The 22,494-nt window shown below is 45.4% G+C and overlaps 1 long non-coding RNA gene across 4 annotated transcripts in view; it reads left to right on the top strand.

Moving 5' to 3' along the window:
• The first annotated feature begins 9,271 nt into the window (after positions 1-9,271).
• The window catches only part of LOC118555500 (uncharacterized), an 85,121-nt gene continuing 71,898 nt past the window's right edge, over positions 9,272-22,494 (top strand). For 2 of the 4 annotated variants that reach the window (XR_013444574.1, XR_013444571.1), the window contains exons 1-3: positions 9,272-9,399; positions 13,615-13,690; positions 18,759-18,831. This is a non-coding gene — a long non-coding RNA (uncharacterized LOC118555500). Of the gene's footprint in view, positions 9,400-9,811; positions 10,044-13,614; positions 13,691-18,758; positions 18,832-22,494 lie in introns of all 4 variants that reach the window. The other 2 variants (XR_013444573.1, XR_013444572.1) reach the window with 2 other exon arrangements.

Raw genomic sequence — 22,494 nt, 5'->3', positions numbered from 1 at the left:
CCGAGGGTCCCTGGGTCTTGTGTAGGGGCACATGTCCCTATTTCTGTGAACAGGATACGGCTGGGGGTGGGGGGTGATTGCATTTAGGGCAGGGTGTGGAGAGGGAACTGAATGCCAGACCTGAGGCCCCCCGGGGGCATTTGTCGTGCCTGAAATGGGGACTCCACTGAGCTGAGAGGTTATCATAAACAGCAGTGGCAGCGGGGGGGGGGGGCGGGGGGGCGGGAGGGACATCGAGGAGAAGCCCAGAGCTGTTTGGGTAAGGGGAGCCCCGGTGAGGGCGCAATGACCAGGGAGACACATGGAGATCCACAGCCACACGAAGCCTGGGAGGAATCGCAGAGCCCAGGGGATCACACAGAACTCTGGGCTGTGTTGTCCTAGGAATGGCGGAGGTTAGGGGCTCTGGGAGAGACACTGGGGTTTTAGTTAGGCTAGCAGCTGATGACAGCTCAGTAGGGGTGGAGGGGGTGCAGGCTGAGGCCCCGAGGGAGCGGAGAAGCCGGGGCAGCCTTCCCTGGGCTGCCATACCCAGAACCGGCCTTGAAGTGCTGCTTTTTCCAGAAATAGCCCCTCGGCTCCTCCCTGGCTTCTTGCTCCTTTTCCATCAATGACCTCACAATCCGACCCTAAAACCCGCAGTCCAGCCACCCACACTCACCCCTCGGTGATGAGGGTTGGAGGCTCGACCTCCTGTGCTCTGCCATCTTCCCTCCCCCACCCTCAGCACCCTGAATTTGCCTTAAGCCTCAGCCTTCTTAACCCTCCTGGCCGGAAGGAGACTGGGTGGGCCTCTCTGCCTCAGAGCCTTTAGCTGATAACTGGCCAGGACAGGGCCACTCTTTGCATCCCTCTGGGGCACCTCTGGGACCCTGAAAGCCACCCTCATTTCTCCCGAGCCAAAGGGGACCCTTCCCCCACCCCCAGGTAAGTGACAGCTCCACCCAGGCCCCCAAAGCCACAGGGGCCCCCAATGCTTTACAGCGTATGTAGATTTTCACCCTTAATTCCTTTCTGTGTCTCCCTAAATCTCCCCTCGGGAGTTATCTACCTCCCTCATCTAGTCTAGATTAGAATAGTGGGCCGCTTCCCGATCGTTTTTTCTCGATTTTACTCTAGAAACACTTGTTGAATATTTGTCCAAAGACACAGTTTAGGCGGCCATAATTTCTTTGTGGCACCAGGTAGAATAGAAAGATGGAATGAAACACCAGTAAGTTCTGTCCATTTCCTACCCTCCTTTTCACGGGAGTTAGTCTGAGGGTTCAGTATAGACCGTTGCTTTGAAAACCTGTTCTGTGATCCATCCCTTTTTCTTCTTTTCCCCTCCCCTCCGCAGTGTCAGTTTGAGATTGTCTGAATTTTTATTTCACCAACCTGATGTAACCTGACATTTCTTTTTGCTTGTTTGTTTCACTTTAAAGAAAAACAAAGAAATACGCATTTTCCCTAATTAGAAGACACGGAACTGACACCTGGGCATTCTGATCAGATTAATGGAGTTAGTCTAAAAAAAGGCTTCCCTGAAAGCTATAGGCTAATTTGCAGTGACATGGATGGCGCTGGAGAGTGTTATGCTAAGCGAAACAAGTCAGTCAGAGAAAGACAAATACCCTATGATTTCACTCATACGTGGAATTTAAGAAACAAAACAGATGAGCAAAGGGGGAAAAGAGAGAGAGAGGCAAAGCAAGAAACAGACTGAACTCCAGAGAACACACTGATGGTTATGGGCGGGGAGGGGGGGTGGGGGATGGGGGAACTAGGGGATGGGGATGAAGGAGGGCACCTGTCATGATGAGCGCTGGGTGATGTATGGAAGTGTTGAACCCCTCTACTGTACACCTGAAACTCCTATAACACCTACTGTTCACTATCTGGAATTTAAATAAAAAACTTAAAAAAATAAAGCTACAGGCCAATTTCCTTCCTTTCTGCCTTTATTCTCATCGGTCGCTAAGAGATGAAAATTGCTCTTTTGTCTTGTCAGAAGAAACCGGCCTCTGAGTACCCTTTTGCGTTAGGGCCCCCTCCTTCCTGGCATACTCTCCCCTCGGTTTCCATGACACCCCTCTCTCCCGGTTCCCCCTCCCTGATCTTGTTGGTGCCACCGCTGCTCGGTCTCCTTTGCTGAATCTCCTTCCTCTTCTTGATCCCTCCCTGATCGTATTAAAAAGAAAAAAAATCCTTACAACTGCGATTTATGAAGAGCTTATTGTGGGCCAGGCAGCCTGTACCAAAGTCCTTTAACCCCCGAAAATAGGCATTACCATGAGCACACATTTCAGATGAGGAAACATGCGGGGAAGTTAAGAAACATGCCTAGGGGTCGGGCAGCTAGTTAGCAGCGTCAGAAGGGGTCAGAAGGGGGTGAGGAGCGTGGGCTTCAAGGCTGGCTTGGGTTCACAACCCCGCAGAGCCGTGATCATCTGGGTAAACTGAGGTTTGTCTACTCAGGATAAGATGACCTGCCTTTCCCAGGGGTGCCCCGTGTATGACGGGCACAGGGCTGGCTGGCCCGTCATAGGCTCTCAAGAAACGCTAGCTATTACTCTGCTAGAACGCATTACTCTGCCACAGAAGGGAAGACAGGGGCAAATGAGAGGCTGTCCAGGCCATGCAGACGGGCCTTATTTAGCGTCAATCTGACAATGTGACGGTCTGGCTGCAGCAGCGACAGTCGCGGGGTGGATTCAGAAATGCCTGAGAGTTTAGTGGTGATGGTGATGGTGATGGTGACGATGATATCCGGTGAGAAAAGAACACTTGTTAAATGCTTTGGTGGGTCTCTCCTTGTTTTATGTGTCCCCAGGGCATTTCTTCTTCCCCCACACGTCCTTTGGTCCTTTCGGAGAGCCCAAGACCAGCCAAGTCCTCCTCCACCCAAGCCACCCCCCTGAGCAACAGATGGGGGGGAGGGGTGCTCATGTCAGAGGGACACCGAGCCTCCCCAGTGTGGGGCGGGGAAGGGGACGGGACTACGGTCCGAGGAGTCCTTTATGACCCAGGTAACCTTGAAATCCTGTCACTACTACCAGGGGCCTCCCCCTGCAGCATAAAAGGGAGCAGAAGGAGTAGGGCTGGGTCTTCTGCCTCATGCTGACAGGATGCATGGCTCTCCGGCTGCAGCTTCTCATCTCAGACCAGAACCTACAGCTCACTGTGGTCTCTCACGACCACTCCTTCAGATATGTGCTGTGTTCACCAGCCCATTTTACAGACCAGGACATCGAGGCACACCCACTTACAGTAACTTGCCTAAGATCAGACAGCGAATGAGGGGTGGAGCTGGCCCTGAACTTCAGATCTGCCCCACCCCAGAGCCAGAAGTGGTGCCTAAGCTATAGGAGGCGTTCCTAAGGTAATGGGTACAAACGGTCTGATCATTCTATTGGCTGCATCCTGAGTTTCTGAACCGTCATACTCACGATTTAAAGTCTGCACAGCAGGATGGCCTCCGTCTCATTTCTTTTATTGAACAAGACAGGAAAAACGATCAGTTTCGGAAACTTCCTTCTCAGAGATTGAAACTGTCTTCTCCTCATATTTATTTTTATATTCAATTTCTGGGATAAGATACTAAAAATAACAAACTGTTGGTAAGGATGTGGGCAAAGAGTCTCCCACACTGCTGGTAGGACTGAGAATTGACACCTTCTTTCTGGAAGGCCAAGCGGGAAATGTATCAAAGGTTGAAATATGAAAACCCCTGAATCCAGCAGCTTAACTTCCTGAAATTCATGCTAAGAAAATAACTGAACAAGTGTAAAGAAGTTTTATGAACAAAGATGTTTACCCTAGCTTTCTTGGGTCATAGTGGGAAGCTACAAACAACTTGAAAGACCGCTAGTAAGGTTTGGCTGAATAAAGTAGGCTCCGTGCTTCGAATGGAATGCGATGCATCCAGAACTCTGGGTGTGCCCTCCCATGACTGGGGCCTCACCACACAAATGAAGTGTGGCCCCTCTGGAAAAGGGCCTTCAAAGATCACCGGTCTACGGTCCTCTGTGTCATCTTTGACTCCCAACGTGCTGTCCCATCGGCCCGGTGTTCCTTGTCACCTGGCCAAACCCTTGTCGAACTTCTAGAATCATCTCCCCCTTGGGCTAGCTTTCCCTGACTCCACTCGAGGTCATTCTTTATATCTTAGGTAGTCCTTATCATTTTTTAAATTTAAATTCAATTAGCCAACATATAGTGTATCATTAGTTTCAGAAGTAGTGTTCAATGATTCATCATCAGTTGCGTATCACACCCAGGGCTCATCACATCACGTGCCCTCCTTCATGCCCATCACCCAGTTACCCCGTGCCCCACCCACCTCCCCTCCGGCAACTCTCAGTTTGTTTTCTAGAGTTGAGAGTCAGTACTTACCAGTTTGTCATAATTGCTTATATCTGTCCTCCCCTCTAAGTTTATAACCCCCATACCTAACAGCGCGCCATTTGGATATTTTGGTACTTTGTTACTGTCCCCCCAGATGTCCCTGTGCCTTGATCCCTCATCACGTTCCAGTTTTTGCTCAAATGGCACCTTCTCAGTGAGGCTGACCCTGAGCAGCCCATTAACAACGGCACACCTGGCCCCCGGCAAGCCCACGCCCCTTCCATCACATGCCTCTCTTCTAGGCTACCTAATTTACTGATGTATTATATCAATTATTTATTCCTGTCTCTCCCCGCTGGAATATAAACTCAAAAGGGCAGATGTTTTAGTCTGCTTACTTCACAGGCGCATCCCCAGCTCCTAGTACGCTGCCTGAAACACAAGCTGGCTCTCCTTACGGGTTTGTAGCTGGAATGAATGAAGTGCCAGGCTGCTCTCTTGGAACCAGAGCTGCCGGGGAGGAGATGGTCAAGGAGAGAACAGCGCGCATGGACCCGCCATCAGCCTCTCATTGATAAGGTAAGAAACATGGGAGACGTTCTAGATCAATTGCTTGCTTCTCACTCTCGCAGGCTGTGGCTTATTAGTTGGACCATTCGCCCCTCGCATGGCAGAAGGTGAGAGATGGGTTTCTTCGTAGCTTCATTGCTGTGACATCACCAGACCTTAGGTTTAGGTGTTTCAAATTCCCAGTCACTCCATGTGCATTTGTAAATATTAAAAGCAACCACCCTGTAGGGGTGCCTGGGTGGCTCAGTCAGTTAAGCGTCTGCCTTCGGCTCAGGTCATGATCCCAGGGTCCTGGGATCGAGCCCCGCATCGGGCTCCCTGCTCCGAGAGGGGCCTGCTTCTCCCTCTCCCACTCTCCCTGCTTGTGTTCCCTCTCTCGTTATCTCTCTCTCTCTGTCAAATAAATAAATAAAATCTTAAAAAAAAAAAAAAAAGCAACTGCCCTGTAAAATATGACTGTTTTGGGTACTGTTTGCTCTTTTCCTTATACTAAAGAATAATCAAGAGTAATAACAATAACGATGACTATTGTTTTCAATTGGGAGGTGTTGAACATGTCAATAATAGAGTAAGAATTATTAACCTCATTTTAAAGGATATAAATGAGTCTCAGGAAGAGATAGCAACAGGATAAGGTGATATAGCAGTAAACAGATGGTAAGCCTGGCACCAAAGCCTGTGAACTTCCTATCATATATTTCAAGGCAAAGTATTGACATTACTGAGAAAAACTGTATCGCAGTGGAAGATTAGTTACTGGGGCAGCGGTAATAGGCAGATACAAATATTTGCCCAGTTTCCTGTCTGGTAAACACAGGTTAAAGCTGTTTGAAAATTTGTAAGTAAAATAAATTTTACTAGAGAGATATGATGAAGGTTGATTAAAAAAACTTTTTTTAAGTTGATTTACCTTTTTTTTGGTACTCTCTACACCCTACGTGGGGTTCAAACTCATGCCCCCCCAGATCAAGAGTCACATGCTCTTCTGACTGAGCCCGCCAGGCGCCCTGAGGAAGGTTGATTTTAAATATCCTGGATGAACCAAGATCTATTTTAGCTCAAGAGAACATAATTGATAGTTGACACTTAAGAGACAACATACAAACTTTTTCCCTTGCTGCCTGCCAGAATGTTTTGTACAACTATTTTATTTATTAAATAATTTTAGAGTTGTTATAAGAGTAGGGTGTTCAGAATGACACAAAACTATGTAAAAGATTTTGTATGGTTCATATTTAAATAGCTACAAAAGTGCACAGAAAGAGCAAAAAAAGCCATAGGTAAGCACTGAACCTTTTGGCATCTTTCTCTTAAAATGTTTTTCTAACTCTGTATGTGAGTGTAGATACATATAAAATTTATCGAGGTTATACTCTCTAGAATTTTACATATATATAGCTATCAGTTTTTGCTCTTTTTCTAATGATAAATGTAATCATTTCAAGAGCAGAAATTAAAGATCGTTTGCAAAAAGAGGAGTAAGGGGGGTAAAGTCTAAGCAAATATAGAAACATACAAAAAAGCCTACAAGAAATAAACACAGTTGCCTGAGGATTAATTGTAGTAAGTATGATTGTTTTCACAGGAAAAGCAAGAGAGTTGTGGGAATGTCTTAAAATAATGAGGAACATTAATATAAAATCTGAAAGACTGAGAAGAAAATGTTAAAACTCTTTTGGGCACTCAATGAGAAGATTTGAATGGAAGAAGAGAACTCAAAAGGAAGAAGAGAACTCAAGGATGGGGGGCATGGGGCCTGTGGAGAGAAAGAGATCACCATAAAATCACCCAGGTCCCAGCCACATCACAGGTTGACCTCACGATTACAATGCAGGGAACTTTGGTCCCACTAGGCTTACCCTTATGTACCCTTATAGTGAGAGCCACAGCGAGGAGGAGCCCGGGACAGTTGGCACACAGAGAGCCCTACAGTCCAGGGGGTTAGGAATGGCTTCTCATTGGGGGTGATGTGTGGACCGCAGGACCAGTATCCTTAGCAACTGGGAGCTCAAAGAAAGGGATCAGAGCTTCAGCCAATGTGAAACCTACAAAACCCCCATTTGCAGTCAGAGAGCCCCAAGCAGGAAGCTTAAGAGGCCTCAGAAGAGGACACTCATTTCAAGTTGAAGGTCTTGAACTATAGCGATGAGGTCTCAGCCGCCACCGGATCTCTGTGGGGCCTTCAAAGCTGTCAAATGCTGAACTCCCCAAATATCACCGACATACCTGTTGATTTGACAAGGCTGAATTTATTCTTTACCTCAGTATGGGAGACCACCACCTCACAAGGTTTTGGTAGTGTTTCAGGGAGGAAAGGAGAGGTCGGGATTTATTGAGAAATGAAGTTTTCGATTTAAGGCAGAGGGTCTTTCAACATGGACACTTGATTAGGATTGGATAAGGATCATGATGCCAACAGTCTAGGATTGGTGGAAACAGCAAGGGGAGAATTTCGAGGAAAGGGAAGGATTTTAGAGCACAAACTGTTGATGCTTTCCATTGAAGAGTTGATGGGACTATGGGGAAGTTCCTGCAATGAAGAAATTTTGTCTGGACAGTAGAGTCCTGGAAAAGCAGTGCAAATGAAGATAGCACACGAGCAAAGTCCCATGTATGTGGACAGTAAGGTGTGGCAAGAGACTGTTTTCATTCTCATATACTTACCATTTTTATGAATAATTCACCTTAGGTATGTGTTTATTTTGTGGTGTCAAAATCCTTTCGTTTCCCTGAATCCTGAGGAAAGATGACCCCTACTCTTTTTTTTAAAAAGATTTTATTTATTTATTTGACAGAGAGAGAGACAGTGAGAGAGGAAACACAAGCAGGGGGAGTGGGAGAGGGAGAAGCAGGCTTCCCGCCGAGTAGTAAGGGGCTCCATCCCAGGACCCTGGGACCATGACCTGAGCTGAAGGCAGACACTTAATGACTGAACCACCCAGGCGCCCGACCCTTACTCTTAGGTAGTTTGCTAAGTAAGCCCTGCAAAACAAATTACATAACTAGCTTTAACCAATCTGCCAAACCCGTTATGTGTGTTAAAAAACAAAATTCATGGGGCACCTGGGTGGCTCAGTCGGTTGAGCATCTGCCTTTGGCTCGAGTCGTGATCCTGGGGTCCTGGGATTGAGCCCCACGTCCGGCTCCCTGCTTGGTGGGGAGTCTGCTTCTCCCTCTGCCTCCCCCTGCTTGTGCTCATGCGTACACTCTCTCTCTCTCTCAAATAAATAAATACAATCTTAAAAAAAATTCAACTGAGTCCATTTTAAAGATGTTATTGGCTTTATTTAAGGATTCATGAATTGGGCAGCATTCCACCTAGCAGATAGAAAGAAGCTCAGAGGTGCTGTACAAGATAAAAGACTTTTGTATACAAAAGGGAGCAGGAACAAGGAAGATATTAGCAAAAAGTGAATTGGTTGGGTTGAGGTCACTTTTCTTTAGGTTACTTCATTAGTACTGACCTGGTGATTCCTGACTGACTGCTTTAGGATTCCATTTCTGGGAGAGGTGGAAAACGATATTAGGTCTGGTTTTGGTGACCCGGGGCTTAGCATGAGTGACTCCATTTTGGGCTAGCTGTCTTATTTTTAACAGGTGGATTATTTTATTTAATCCTCACCCTCACAAACACCTTGTCAAGTAGGTGCTATTATTATTCCTATTTTATAAAGGAGGAAACTGAGGCTCAGGGAGGTCATAATTAGCTCACATTCACGCACCTGAAAATACCTTTTTTTCCAAGCATATCAAGAAAAACCCACTTCCAACAAAACTGCCTTTTTTGTTTTTAGATTTTTATTTATTTATTTGACAGAGAGCACAAGCATGGGGAACAGCAGAGGGAGAGGGAGAAGCAGGCTCCCCGCTGAGTGGGGAGTCACAGGGCTCCACCCCAGGACTCTGGGATCATGACCTGAGCTGAAGGCAGACGCTTAACCGACTGAGCCACCCCGGCGCCCCAAAACTGCCTGATTCTGCTCCACTTTTGCAGAAGGGAGCCGGGATCCAGGTGCAAGATAATTACTGGGCCGTTCTGCGCTCTTTGGGGTCCCTGGGGAGAAGGAGGCCAGGGTGGAAGGCAAAAGCCCTGGGCGACCCCAGTTTGGGTCTGGGTGGGCTCCCCGGGCGGCCGGGCCCCCCGCACGCCCCCCGCCCCCCTCGGCGGAGGCCTCACCTGGGCTGCGGGGGGCACCGGAAGCCGGCCCGCGCCCGTGCGCGCCGCCGTGCCCGCTGCTGGCTGCCAGGGGGCGCTGCGACACAAGCGCCCGGGGCGGAGGGGCGGCGGCCACGTGACCCGGGAGCGGCGCGCGGGGTCCTGGGGTCCGCCGGTGGCCGGTGGCCCCACCCGCTGCGGGCGCGCTCGCCGGCTCATCCCCCGCCCCCTCCACCGCCTTCTCCTTCCGCCCTGCGCCGGCCGCGCGGTGGGTCTGCGGCGGCGACAGCGACTCAAGTCCGGGCTCCCTGACCGGTCACCTCCCGGCCACCCTGCCGAGCAGCCGCGTGAGTTTCCCAGGCGCCCGGAGCCCCTGGGAGGAGACACCTCCCTCTGGCTTTGTGGCAGTTTGTGCCCTTCCGGCAAGGGGGGGGGGGACTCGGTGCCAGGCTTTCCCCTAGCTCGGAGAGGTGCTGTCACATCCCCATCGTCCCCGTGGAGGGACGTGCTGTTCCCAGGGGGACCCCCGTGGGAGTGCGCCGAGCGCGGGGAGCGGGGGTGGGGGGTAGTTTGGATCATCTGGCTGTCTGGCAGGACCTCCTTGCCCCATAAGCGCTGACCACATTACCCCCCACCGCCAGCCGCACCTCACCAGTTCCGCGGATATGCCCTGATGGAACGTTCGCTTGGGCGTGCACAGGGCTTGAGAGCTGCCAAGGAGTGAATCTCTGACCTGACGACGTTTCTTACTTGGAGTAGGGGCCTTGGGCACGCTCCACACTTAGCCTGGCAGAAGCGGCCACGGATTGCCTGGATTACACCCTTGGATCACCCAGTCGGAAATGCCTCGTACACCTCAAGACGTCTTACAATTTCACACACACACAGATGCTGACTTTGATGTGTCTGTCAGCACAACCCTCAGCCCCAACCGACAGGAATGCGTCAGAAACTTCGTTCACCACCATTCTCACCAGGTCTTGTAACGCGGGTAGGCCAGCTGGGGGGAAAAAAGTTAATTTCGAGAGAAACTAAGTAATGGGATAGACTGAGGGATTTTAAAAATAGCCTTACACTTTGCATACGATAAAATTCACTCTTTTAAAAATATTTTATTTATTCATCTGCCAGAGAGAGAGAGAGAGAGGGAACACAAGCAGGGGGAGTGGAGAGGGAGAAGCAGGCTTCCCACAGAGCAGGGAGCCCGACGCGACGCTCGATCCCAGGACCCTGGGATCATGACCTGAGCCGAAGGCAGACGCTTAACGACTGAGCCACCCAGGCGCCCCCCAAAATTCACTCATTTTAAGTGTACAGTTATTTTTAGTAAATTGGTGGAGTTGTGTACCCATCACCACAATCTGGTTTGAGAGTATTTTGGTCCCCATTCACACTCCCCACCCGCAAATTCCCATAAAACTGTTTGCAGTTAATTTCTCCTCGGACCTCTAGCCCTAAGCAACCATTTATCCATCTTCTTTCTCTATATAATTGCCTCTTCTGGACAGTTCATATGAATGGAATCCTACACTATGTGGTCTTCTGTGACTGGCTTCTTTCACTTAGCATCATGTTTTTCAGTTTCACGTATGTTGTGGCATGGATCAGTATGTCATTCCTTTCTATAGCTGAATAATATTCCATGGTATGGATATACCGCTTTATGGATATACCACATTTGTCGATCCATTTGTCAGTTGATGGACATTTGGGTTGTTTTCTTTTTTCTTTCTTTCTTTTTTTTTTTTTGGTTATTAAGAGTCATCTAATAATTGGGAACATTTGTGTGGACATATGTTTTCTTTTTTTTTTGTAAAGATTTTATTTATTTATTTGACAGAGAGAGACAGCGAGAGAGGGAACACAAGCAGGGGGAGTGGGAGAGGGAGAAGCAGGCTTCCCGCAGAGCAGGGAGCCCGATGTGGGGCTCGATCCCAGGACCCTGGGATCATGACCTGAGCCGAAGGCAGACGCTTAACGATTGAGCCACCCAGGCGCCCCTGGACATATGTTTTCAATTCTTTGATTGATTTCACTGCCCTTTGCTGGTGCTCCCCTGGCACCCTTAGCCGAGTTCTATCATAACACTTAACACACTGCCCCGTGAGCTTGAATTCATTCTCTGTCTCTCCACTAGAGAAGGCAAGGACCGTGTTCCCTCGTTCCCTGCTTTACGAGTGGAATTTCTGCATCAGATGGCAACCGTATGTTTCACTTTTTCAGGAACTTCCAGACTCTTTTCCAAAGTGGCTGCACCATTTAAGATTGCTATTGGTTAATGTATGAAGGTTCCAATTTCTCCATATCCTCACCAACACCTGCTTAGTCTTTTGGTTTGGTATCTCATTGTGATGTTAATTTGCTTAGATTGAGGGTATTTGGTTAGTTTCACTTCACTTTAATGACTAGCTTTTTAAAAATTATAAAATCTAGTTGCTGAAATGAGTAATACATAGGCCATCCATGCAAGGAGCTCCTGGCTCCAAGAGGGAGACAGAGACACATAATGATAGTACAGTGTGTTACGTGCGCTGATGAAATTGAGCACAGGATGCTGTGGGGAGCAGAGAAGAGGGACCCTAACCTCAGTTGGGAGGATGGAGGAAAGTATTCAAGAAGCCTTTTCTAGAAGGGCTTTAATGTGCCTCTGGTTTTCTTTCTTGTATTTTTATCAAAATTATACATGTGCATAGTTTTAAAAGTCAAATAGTTCTACAAGCTTTGTTGTTGTTTTTTTTAAAGAGTCCCCAGCTTTTCTCCCCATTCCCTGCTCCCCCAAAAGCAACCACTTTCTATTCTTTTAACTCTTGGGCTATTTAGTTCTCTGAATAGCATAGAATGTTTTTATTTGAGAAAAAAAAATAGCCCTGACATAGGCCAATTACCATCTTCACTTGCACTGATTTATAAATTGGTCAGCCGCATTAAATATTAACACATGGTTAATTATGAAAGCCACAATCACAATGCAACCTACCTTCTTGCAATTTAAGCGAAAGAAGACAGACATTACCAACAGTTAGGTACTGAAGTAAGACAAGATAATGCATTTTAAGGGTGTGGCTAAGGAGTTTTCCCCATTGGTACTTTAGTACCATATAACTTCAATAAGCCAGAACCCATTTATAACTTAATTAAGAAGGATGTTATTTTCACTCAAACACAAAGAAAAAGCCAAATCACAGACAAGCAGCATAGCATAGGACAGAGGCTGGCAAACTATGACCTGCAAACTAAGAATGTTTTATCAGATGAACCTTTACACTCATTTGGATCATGGGGAACACTAACTTTCAACCACAATTAAACAAAATGTTATTCTTCTATTCCATTTTTTTCACTAGTAGACCTGTATTACAAAACCTTGTAATTGTATTATTGTATTTCTGTCATTATATTTTCTTATAAAGCCTAAAATACTGATTTTCTGTCCTTCACAGAAGAAGTTTGCCAACTCTTGGTTTAATAGAATAAACAGAGAAATGGAAAGCAATTGCCATGTACTTGCTGGGTGACCTTGGGAAGTCACTTCACTTCTCTGGTCCTAATTTTCATTATCTATAAAATGGAGATAAAGGGTGATGGGTGGAGGAGATAAGCTCTAGGGTGAAACCCCACTTCCCCTAAGTTTTATATTAATTAGTTAATTATGTAAACATCTATTGAGCTACTACTGGATACCAAGAACTGGTAAAGGCTTTGGAGCTAGGCCAGGAAACAAAATCCCTGTCCTGAAAAAAGGATACTATTCTAAATGAAAAGAGACTAAAGATGAAAAGTGTGGTCTGAGATTGGATCCTGATTTGAGCAAGCCAGCTTTGTCGGACATTTGGGGGGAAAGTAGGGAAATTTGAATATGGAGGGGTATTCGATGAGATGAAAATTTATAAATGGGTGGTGGTGGAGGTGACTGATACAAAACATGTACCTGTATTATCTCATTTTGGTAGAAAGTGCAGATATGTATTATGTAAACTTAGAAGAAGATCTGGAAGGATATGTACTAAGCTCTTTTTTTTTTAAGATTTTATTTATTTGAGAGAGAGAGAAAGACAGCACGAGTGGGTGGAGGGGCAGAGGGAGAGGGAGAAGCAGACTCCCCGCTGAGCAGGGGGCCCAACGTGGGACTCGATCCCCGGACCCCGGGATCATGACCTGAGCCGAAGGCTTAACTGAATGAGCCACCCAGGCGCCCCCTGTACTAAGCTCTTAATATGGGTAGTTTCTGGGAGGTGGGAATATAATAAATATAAACATATATTTATATAATTATATAAGTCATAATTTATATTTATATAATTATATAAAAATATAATAAATAATATTTATGTTAAATTATTTATATAATTATATAAAAATATAATAAATATTTACTTATCCCTTATTTTTGTTTTCTAATTTTCTACAGGGAACCCACACTGCTTTTATAAAAATAAAAAATTCTAATTTAAAAGAACAATCTCTCCCTTCGTGGGTCTCTTTTAAGTGTTAGCGTTGCTGAATCTGCCACTTTTTTTGCGGGAAACATCTGTAAGAACGGAGACTACTCTTTCCCCCTGCAGGTAACAAAGGAGCAGGGCTTTCTCTGTGAAGTCGCTGGGAACTGATGCTGCTGGCATTTTCCTTGGAGCTTTACTGGTGAGTAGAGCCTTCATATACCCAACGCTTTAGGAAAGGGTGGGATTTCGTAGGGCGGCTGAGCATTAAAAAAGGTCCAGAGAGGCCAATGTTGGCGGTGTTGGTCTGGGCACTGTCTAGGAGAGAACATGCCCAGTCTGATACCGGAGGTGGGTTTAGCTCTGTTGCATCAGCGGACACGTGGATGTGATGAAGCACTTGAATCTTGTAACTACTTCTCTTATTCTAGGCCGGGCTCCGTAAACCCTGCCTCCTATTTTTGTAAATAAAGTCTTGTTGGAACACAGCCACGCTTATTTGTTTCTGAGTTACCTGTCCCTGCTCTTCCCCCGCAGTGGAAAGGTGGCGTAGTGGCGCAGACTGTGTATGACCCACAGAACTAGAAATGTTTACCATCTGGCCCTTTAAGGAGAAAGCGTGGGGACCCCGGGTCTCAGCTCCCCAGGAAACTGCCCCAGGAGGCACGCCTTTGGAGAGAATGGCCACTTCCCAGTTTAGCGAACGAACTCTGATTTATAAACTTCATTCTCTCCTGAGCGTTATTAGCATGTGCCAGTATTCCCAATGTCAGATAACTCTCGGTTACTCATAATATTGGATTTCTTACCCTGCAAAGTGGCGGTGAAGGCCAGACCCTAGAAAACCAGAAACTTCATCAAGGCAAATGATAGCCCGTGAGCCCGATCAGTAGCTGGCTAGTTGGTCTTCCATTCCTCTAGCTAAGATCTACTTAGGCTTCAAATTTAGTTCAAGCGCCTCCTCTTCCCAGAAGCCTCCTCTCACTCCTCACCCTGATTTCACTGTCCCAGGCCAGTGCTCCCATGGCCCCCTTAGCAGAGCCCTATCATAACACTTAGCACAGCACCCTGTAAGCATGGATTCATCCTCGGACTGTCCACCAGAGAGGGCAAGGACCATGTTCCCTCGTTCCCTGGTATAGCCCCTGAGCCTAGCGTTAAGCCTAACATATACTAGCATATAGTAGCTTCCTAGCTGCGTGTCCTTGGCCACGCTACTTCTCTGAACCTCAGTCTTCTTGTCGGTAAAAGGGGGATAATAGTAATAGTAGCTCCCTTATGGTATTGTTGTGTGGATTAAATGTGTGTATATTAGCTACTCAGCGAATACTTGTGGGAGAATGACGGAATGAATGACATATAGGAAACTGTTGAGGCTGTACTGGGGATTGTGAAAGTCTGCATGAGCAGCACCTACAGTCACAGGGATTCTTCTGTTTACTCTATTTCGACCCGTAACACACTCATCCTCCGTTGGCCGCCCAGACTGGAGCAGCATTCATCTATCCTGTCAACACTTATTGAGTGTCTAGATATTAGGGATGTACAGGAATACACACGGTCTCCACCCTCACGGAGATTACATGCTAGTGAGAAAGATGGGTCCATAAACAAACTGATACATAATATATTACAGACCACGATCAATGATAAAGAAAATAAATAGGCTAAATCGCAGTCATTGAGATGGGCTGTTACCTGTCTGGTAATCAGGGATAGCTTCTCTGAAGAGGTGACATTTGAGATGAGACTGGAAGAATGAGCCAACCATGAGAGGAGCTGGGGAAAGAATATCCTAGGCAGAGGAAGAGTACGTGCCAAGGCTGAAAGCCATCAAGGATTTGGCACAGTCAAGGACATGGAAGGAGGCGAAGGAGGCTGGCAGGGCGAAGCGGTTGGGCTCCTTCTAGGAAGAGAGGGAAGCTGTTTAATGATTGTAAGAAGGAGAATACTAAGATCTGTCACTCTGTGTTTTTAAAAACTTAAAAAATACCTGTGTGGGAGAATGACGCCCCCCCTCCCCCAGAGATGTTCACACACTAATCCCCAGAACTGTGACTATGTGGCTTTATATGACAGAAGGGACTTTGCATATGTGATTAGGGATGGCAATCTGAGGAGATTACCCTGGTGGGTCCAAGCGGATGACAAGGGTCCTTGTAAGAGGAAGGCAGAAGGGGCAGAGTCAGAGGGAGGAGATGTGCTCGTGGAAGCAGGGCTCCCAGTCAGAGCGATTTGACGATAGAAGAAGGGCCGTAGCCCAGGAGTGCAGGCCGCATGTAGAGGCTGGAGAGACAGGGAAACAGCTTCTTCCTTAAAGCCCCCAGAAAGAACACAGCCCTGCCGACGCCTGGACGTTTAGCCTTATGAATCTCAGTTTGGACTCCTGACCTTCAAAACTGTAATATCTTACATTCGTGGCATTTTGAGCCACTAAATTTGTGGTAATTTGTTACAGGAGCCACGGAAAACCAATGCTCCTTGTGTGGAAAGAGAAACCAAAAACTAATGGGATTAGTAATTTACAGGGGTGGATGGGAACAGGGTTGAAAGGACTGCGAATGAGGTAGAAGGGATGAGAACTTTTCTGAATTTACTTTTTTTTAAAGATTTTTTATTTATTTGCGAGAGAGAAAGCAGAGTGAGCGAGAGAGAACATGAGTTGGGGGGGAGGGGCAGAAGGAGAAGGAGAAGCAGGCTCCCCGCTGAGCAGGGAACCCCACATGGTGCTCCATCCCAGGACCCCGGGATCACGACCTGAGCTGAAGACAGATACTTCACCGACTGAGCCACCCAGGCGCCCCTGCCTTGCTGGCACTTTAATCTTGGACTTCTGGCCTGAAGAACTTCTCACATCCCTAAGATGGGAGAAATACATTTCTACTGTTTAAGTCAACCCATCTGTGGTATTTAGTTTTGTCAGCCCGAGCAGACTAATGCACTAACTTCGGAAAAGAGTATTTTTTAAAAGATTTTATATATTTATTTGACAGAGAGAGACACAGCGAGGGCAGGAACACAAGCAGGGGGAGTGGGAGAGGGAGAAGCAGGCTCCCCGCGGAGCAGGGAGCCCGATGGGGGCTCGATCCCAGGACCCTGAGATCATGACCTGAGCTGAAGGCAGACGCTTAATGACTGAGCCACCCAGGTGCCCACAGAAAAGAGTATTTTGACTATGTACTCCACAGTAGTGGTTCTCAAACTTCAGTATGCATCAGAGTCCCCTAGGGAGCTCGGGGACTTCTGGGTGATGGCCTCCCCCTCCAGCATTTCTAATTCAGTAGGTCGAGGGTGGGGCTCGAGCACTTGCATCTCTAACAAGTTCCCAGATGGAGCTGATGCTGCTGATTTAGGGAGAACACTTCAAGAACCACTGTTCTAAGGCTAAAGACCAACCGCCAACCCCTCCCCCCCAAACCAAACATAAATCCTGTTCTCTAGATAGTGGGTTTGTTTTCCACTGGGATACGGGTTGGCAATTCTGAACCTACTTTACGTAGATTCTAGTCTCGAGCATATAAAATATTGTGAATAACAAGAGCCAGCTTTTACTCTGTTGGGAGAAGGAGTTACACAGAAGAAAAGACGGAAGGCTGGTGGTGATCAGAGGTTATCAGTATGAATGCGTCATGCGTCACTTTATATGCGCACACCCCCCCCCCCCAGAGATAGATACGGAAATAGAGTGGTTTGTAGGTATGCATATATTTCCTAGCTCTGTCTGCTGAGAAGTCCTGGAAGCAGCGACACCCCAATACCAGTGAGCACACCTCGCACTCAAGATCTTGGTTTCAAAATACCATTCTCCAAATAAAAGGAACCAGAATCTCGGAGAAATGGCTGATTCCCGGGCTGGGACAGGGAGCCTAGAAAATGAGTCAGGAATGTCTTCCTCTGCCAGAAAGTAAGACAGTGTCCATGGAATAATGGGGATGTGCCAGGAGGATGCAGGAGTCACTTCGAAGGGTTTCCAATGGTGAAATCTGTGACAAGCAACAAGATAATTAATGGTAGTCATGGATCATAACCCAGAGAGTAAAATAAGAACCCATGAGTCCATGCAAATATAAAGAAATAACTGAATAAGTAAATAAATGAGGGAGAAGGAAAAGCACTTGTTTATAATAGCATTCCAATTAATAAGCTACAGAAAGAATAATGGGACTAGAAACTTATTTGGCAAGCGCCCAGTAATAACTATTTCAGGCCAGAACCATCAATGGATAGTAAAATGAATGGACAGAAGTAGGATGAGAAACAGTGTGTTTATATAGTCTTAAAGTATCTCCCCCCAAAAAGCTTATTTATTACAAAGGCAAAATAGTTATGCCACTGGGGAGAAACCTGGCAGACACAGCCTTAACCAAGTGATTGAAGTTTAACATCCCTAGTCATGAAATAAACTGATGCCACGTGCCTTTTTACAGGATGCACCAAGAAGGACACACCGTCATATCTGGAGTGTTCTTGCCAAAACACATCACCTAAATTGAGTTATGATAAACCATCTGATAAACCCCAAATTGAAACCAGCTAGTGTTTTTCAAAAGTATCATGGTAAGGAAAGACCAAAAAAGACCAAGGAACCGTTCCAGGTTAAAGGAGTCTAAGAAAATGTCTGTGATCCCTGACCAGAGAAAAGGACATTGGTGGGGCAAATGAAAATACAGTCTATCGATTATAGTATTGTATGAACATTAATTTCTTGATTTATAATGTACTGTGGTTATATAAGATGGTAATATTTGGGAAATCTGGGTGAAGGGCTCTTCGTACTAGTTTTGCAACTTTTTTGGGAGTAAGTCTATAATGTTTCAAATGAAAAGTTGAAAATGAAATGACCTGAGCCACCCTGAGATCGTGATCTCAGCCCGAGGCAGATGCTTAACCTACTGAGCCACCCAGGCGCACCTCAATATTGTGGATTCAGAATCCTCTAGTATGTAAGCTGGATAATTTATCATGGAGTTCGTATTTTATCTTTGTTTCCCCCCATAGTTTTTAGTAGTGTTCCTCTCATCCAAGGGAAAACAAAGAAAAGGGGGGATTTCTTTGGTTCCTTCCTGTGTTTACCTCTGCCAAGGACTTTTCTCTTGAGAATCTATCTCTGCTTTTTTCAAGGAGGGGTTTGAATTGTGTTGTCACCCAGATTGTGACATTTGCAGGGCCCTGTTGGCCTGCTTGGGTTTCCACCGGCTGTGCCCTTCCCTACACAGGGAAGGGCCTTTACCCGGAATACTCTCTTACTAAAATTTTATCTGTCTTTCAAGGCTCAGCTCCAGAACCACCCCCTCCAAGTTGTCTTCCTGGATTTACTCAGCCCAAAGCTATCCTCTTTCCTGGGTAAGTTATAGCTCTTAGTTTATTCCTCTGATTTGGCCCTCATTCACTCATTCACAGCCATACTTGTTGCTTTGTGCTTATTTGTATGCATGACTTACATCCTCTACCAGATTAAAAATTCCTTGGGAGTAGGTACTTACGTTGTTCAGCTTGCAGTGAATTTTTTTTTTTTTTTCATTTTCAGCTGCAAAAAAGGTTCAACAGCAAAATAAGTTGATAAGTCCCCCCCCAATGTACTTTGAATCTAATCATTGGTTCCCCTTGTTTCTATAGAGGACTTTTTCTGTGAAATGTTGGAGTCACTTCCTTTGTCCCCGTGGTCTCCTTTAGAACTTAAAAGCCTGTTGCTCTAGGATTTTCTTTTCCATTGCTTGGTTGGAGTTACCTCCACCAGGGGGAGCTCCTTACTTTATATAGGTGCATTTCTTTAGGAGGCAAAAGAAAGGAGACTGCATCAGGTAAAATATCAAAGCAATGGAAAAACGAACAGTAGGAGTTTGGAACTGAACATCTCCTGGGATTTGACTTGGTCCCAGCACTAGCTGGCTACTCAAATAGCATTTCACTTGTTATATGTGTTTTGGTATGATTCTGGCCCATGTGTAAAGACTTCCCCCTTTGTAACCTGCTTCATTTACTTCATCTACAAATATATATTGAGTGTGTACTTTGTGTCAGGTATTGTTGTAGATACTGAGGCTTCAGCTGTGAACAAAACACACCAAGTTCCTGACTCACGAAGCTTATATTCATATGTGGGCAACAGATAATCAATGAGACAAACACATAAAATACATAGGCTACATAGAGATAAATACCAAAGAGAAAAAAACAGTTCAAGGCTTTATAGGCCATTGTAAGAATCTTGACTTTTTCTTGGAGTGAGAGGGGAAGGATTGGGGAATTTTGAGTAGAGGAGTGATGTGATTTGACATATTTTAGAAGGATTGCTCTAGTTGTTGTTGTTGTTGTTTTGGATAAAAAGTTATAAGGGGACAAGCTTGGGCCGGGCTGATAGCAGTAGAATTGGGGAGAAGTTGTTGGATTTTGAGATACATTCTGAAGGTAGAGCCAAGTGAATTTGCTAACAGATCAGATGTAGGATGTTGGAGAAAGAGGAATGAAGGGAAACAGGGTCACCATGTTGCATAACACCAGTAGCATTGACTAAAATGTGGCTGGTGCCCTCTGGAGTTGTGTAACACAGCATTTCTGTTCAGGATGTTGCCAAGGTTTTTGTTCTGAGCAACTGGAAGGATGGAGTTGCATTGGTAAAGACTGTGGGAAGAACAAGGTTGGAAGTATATCAGCAGCTACGTTTTGAAGGAAATCGAAGACATAAATAAATGGGAAGATATTCCATGCTCATGTATTGGGAGAATCAATATTGTTAAAATGTCTGTGCTACTCAAAGCAATCTATAGATTCAACGCAATCCTTATCAAAATTCCAATGGCATTTTTCAAAGAAATAGAACGAATAATCCTAAAATTTGTATGGAACTACAGAAACCCCCACATAGCCAAAGCAATCTTGAGAGGGAAGAACAAAGCTGGAGGCATCATGCCCCTTGATTTCTATATTACTATATTCCAAAGCTATAGTAATTAAAACAGCATGGAATTGGCATAAAAACAGACATACAGATCAATGGAATAGGATCAAGAGCCCAAAAATAAACCCACGCCTATACGGTCGATTAATATATGGCAAAGGGGGCAAGAATATACAATGGGAAAAGGATATCTCTTCAATTAATGGTTCTGGGAAAACTGGACAGCCACATGCAAAAGTATGAAACTGGACCACTATCTTAACACCATACACAAAAATGAACTCAAAATGGCTTAAAGACTTGAATGTGAGACCTGAGACCATAAAACTCCTAGAAGAAAACACAGGTGGTAAGCTCCTTGTCGTAGGTCTCAGTGATGAGTTTTTTGAATCTGGCACCAAAAACAAAAACAACGAAAGCAAAAATAAATAAGCCGGACTACATCACACTGAAAAGCTTCTGCACAGCAAAGGAAACCATTAACTAAAGTAAAAGACAGTCTACTGAATGGGACAAAATATTTACAAATCACATATCTGATAAGGGGCTAATATCCAAAATATATAAAGAACTCATACAACTCAGTAACACAAACCAATCTGATTAAAAATTGCCTATAGATCTGAATAGACATTTTTCCAAAGAAGACATACCAGATGCCCAACAGGTACATGAAAAGATGCTCAACATCATTACTCATCAGGGAAATGCAAATCGGAACCACAATGAGCTATCACCCCATACCTGTCAGAATGGCTACTATTAAAAAGACAAGAAATAACAAGTATTGGCGAGGATGTGGTGAGAAGGGAACCCTTGTACATGGTTGGCAGGAATGCAAATTGGTGCAGCCATTATGGAAAACAGTATGGAGATTCCTCAAAAAATTAAAATAGAACTACCATATGAACCAGCAAGTCCACTTTGGGGTATTTATCCAAAGAAAATGAAAACACTAACTTGAAAAGATATATGCACCCCATGTTCATTTCAGCATTATTTACAATAGCCAAGATACGGAAACAACCTAAGTGTCCATTGATGGATGAATGGATAAAGAAACTTTTGTGTGTATATATGTATATATACGAATATAGTATGTATACACACATATATACACATATATAGTGGAATATTATATATACATACATATACACATATATGGAATATATATGTGTATATAATAATATTATTCAGCCGTAGGAAGGAATAAAATCTTGCCATTTGCAACAACATGGGTGGACCTTGAGGGCATTATGCTAAGTGAAATAAGACAGACAGAGAAAGACAAATACCGTATCTCATTTCTATATGGACTCTAAAAAAAAAAAAAAAAAACCCAAACAAAAACTAAGCTCATAGATACAGAGAACAGATTGGTGGTAGCCAGAGGCAGGGATGGGGGTGGGAGAAATGGATGAACTGGATTTTTTTTAAAGATTTTATTTATTTGAGAGAGAGAGCAGAGTGAGAGAGAGAGCACAAGCGGGGGGAGGGGCAGAGGGAGAGGGAGAAGCAGACTCCCCGCTGAGCAGGGAACCCCACGTGGGACTCAATCCCAGGACCCTGGGATCATGACCTGAGCCAAAGGCAGACGCTTAACTGACTGAGCCACCCAGGCGCCCTGAACTGGGTTTTTAAATATTTATTTATTTATTTTTAAAATGTTTATTTATTTGAGAGACAGACAATGAGCAGAGGGGAGGGGCAGAGGGAGAGGGAGAAGCAGGCTCCCCACTGAGCAGTGAGCCCAACATGGGGCTCGATCCCAGGACCCTGGGATCATGACCTGAGCTGAAGGCAGATGCTTAACTGACTGAGCCACCTGGGTGCCCCGAACTGAGTTTTTAAAAATGTAAATAAATTGTTGAAAAAAAAATACTGTGGGAAGAGCAAGGTTGGGGGTATATCGGATGTTAAATTTTGCATATGTTGAATTTGAGATGCCAGTTAGACACTTAAGTGGAGATATTGAGGAAGCTGTAGGCTATGTGAGCCTGGCATTCATAGGAGTGGTTGGGGGTGGAGATGAACATTTTTTAGTCCTAGGCGTCTAGATAGTATTTAAAGCCCTGAGATGGATGGTAAGAAGACACCAGAAGGTAATG

Source organism: Halichoerus grypus, chromosome X (genome assembly GCF_964656455.1).
Source record: "Halichoerus grypus chromosome X, mHalGry1.hap1.1, whole genome shotgun sequence".
NCBI classification, from domain to species: domain Eukaryota; kingdom Metazoa; phylum Chordata; class Mammalia; order Carnivora; family Phocidae; genus Halichoerus; species Halichoerus grypus.
This window is presented reverse-complemented; position numbering and strand designations above follow the sequence as displayed.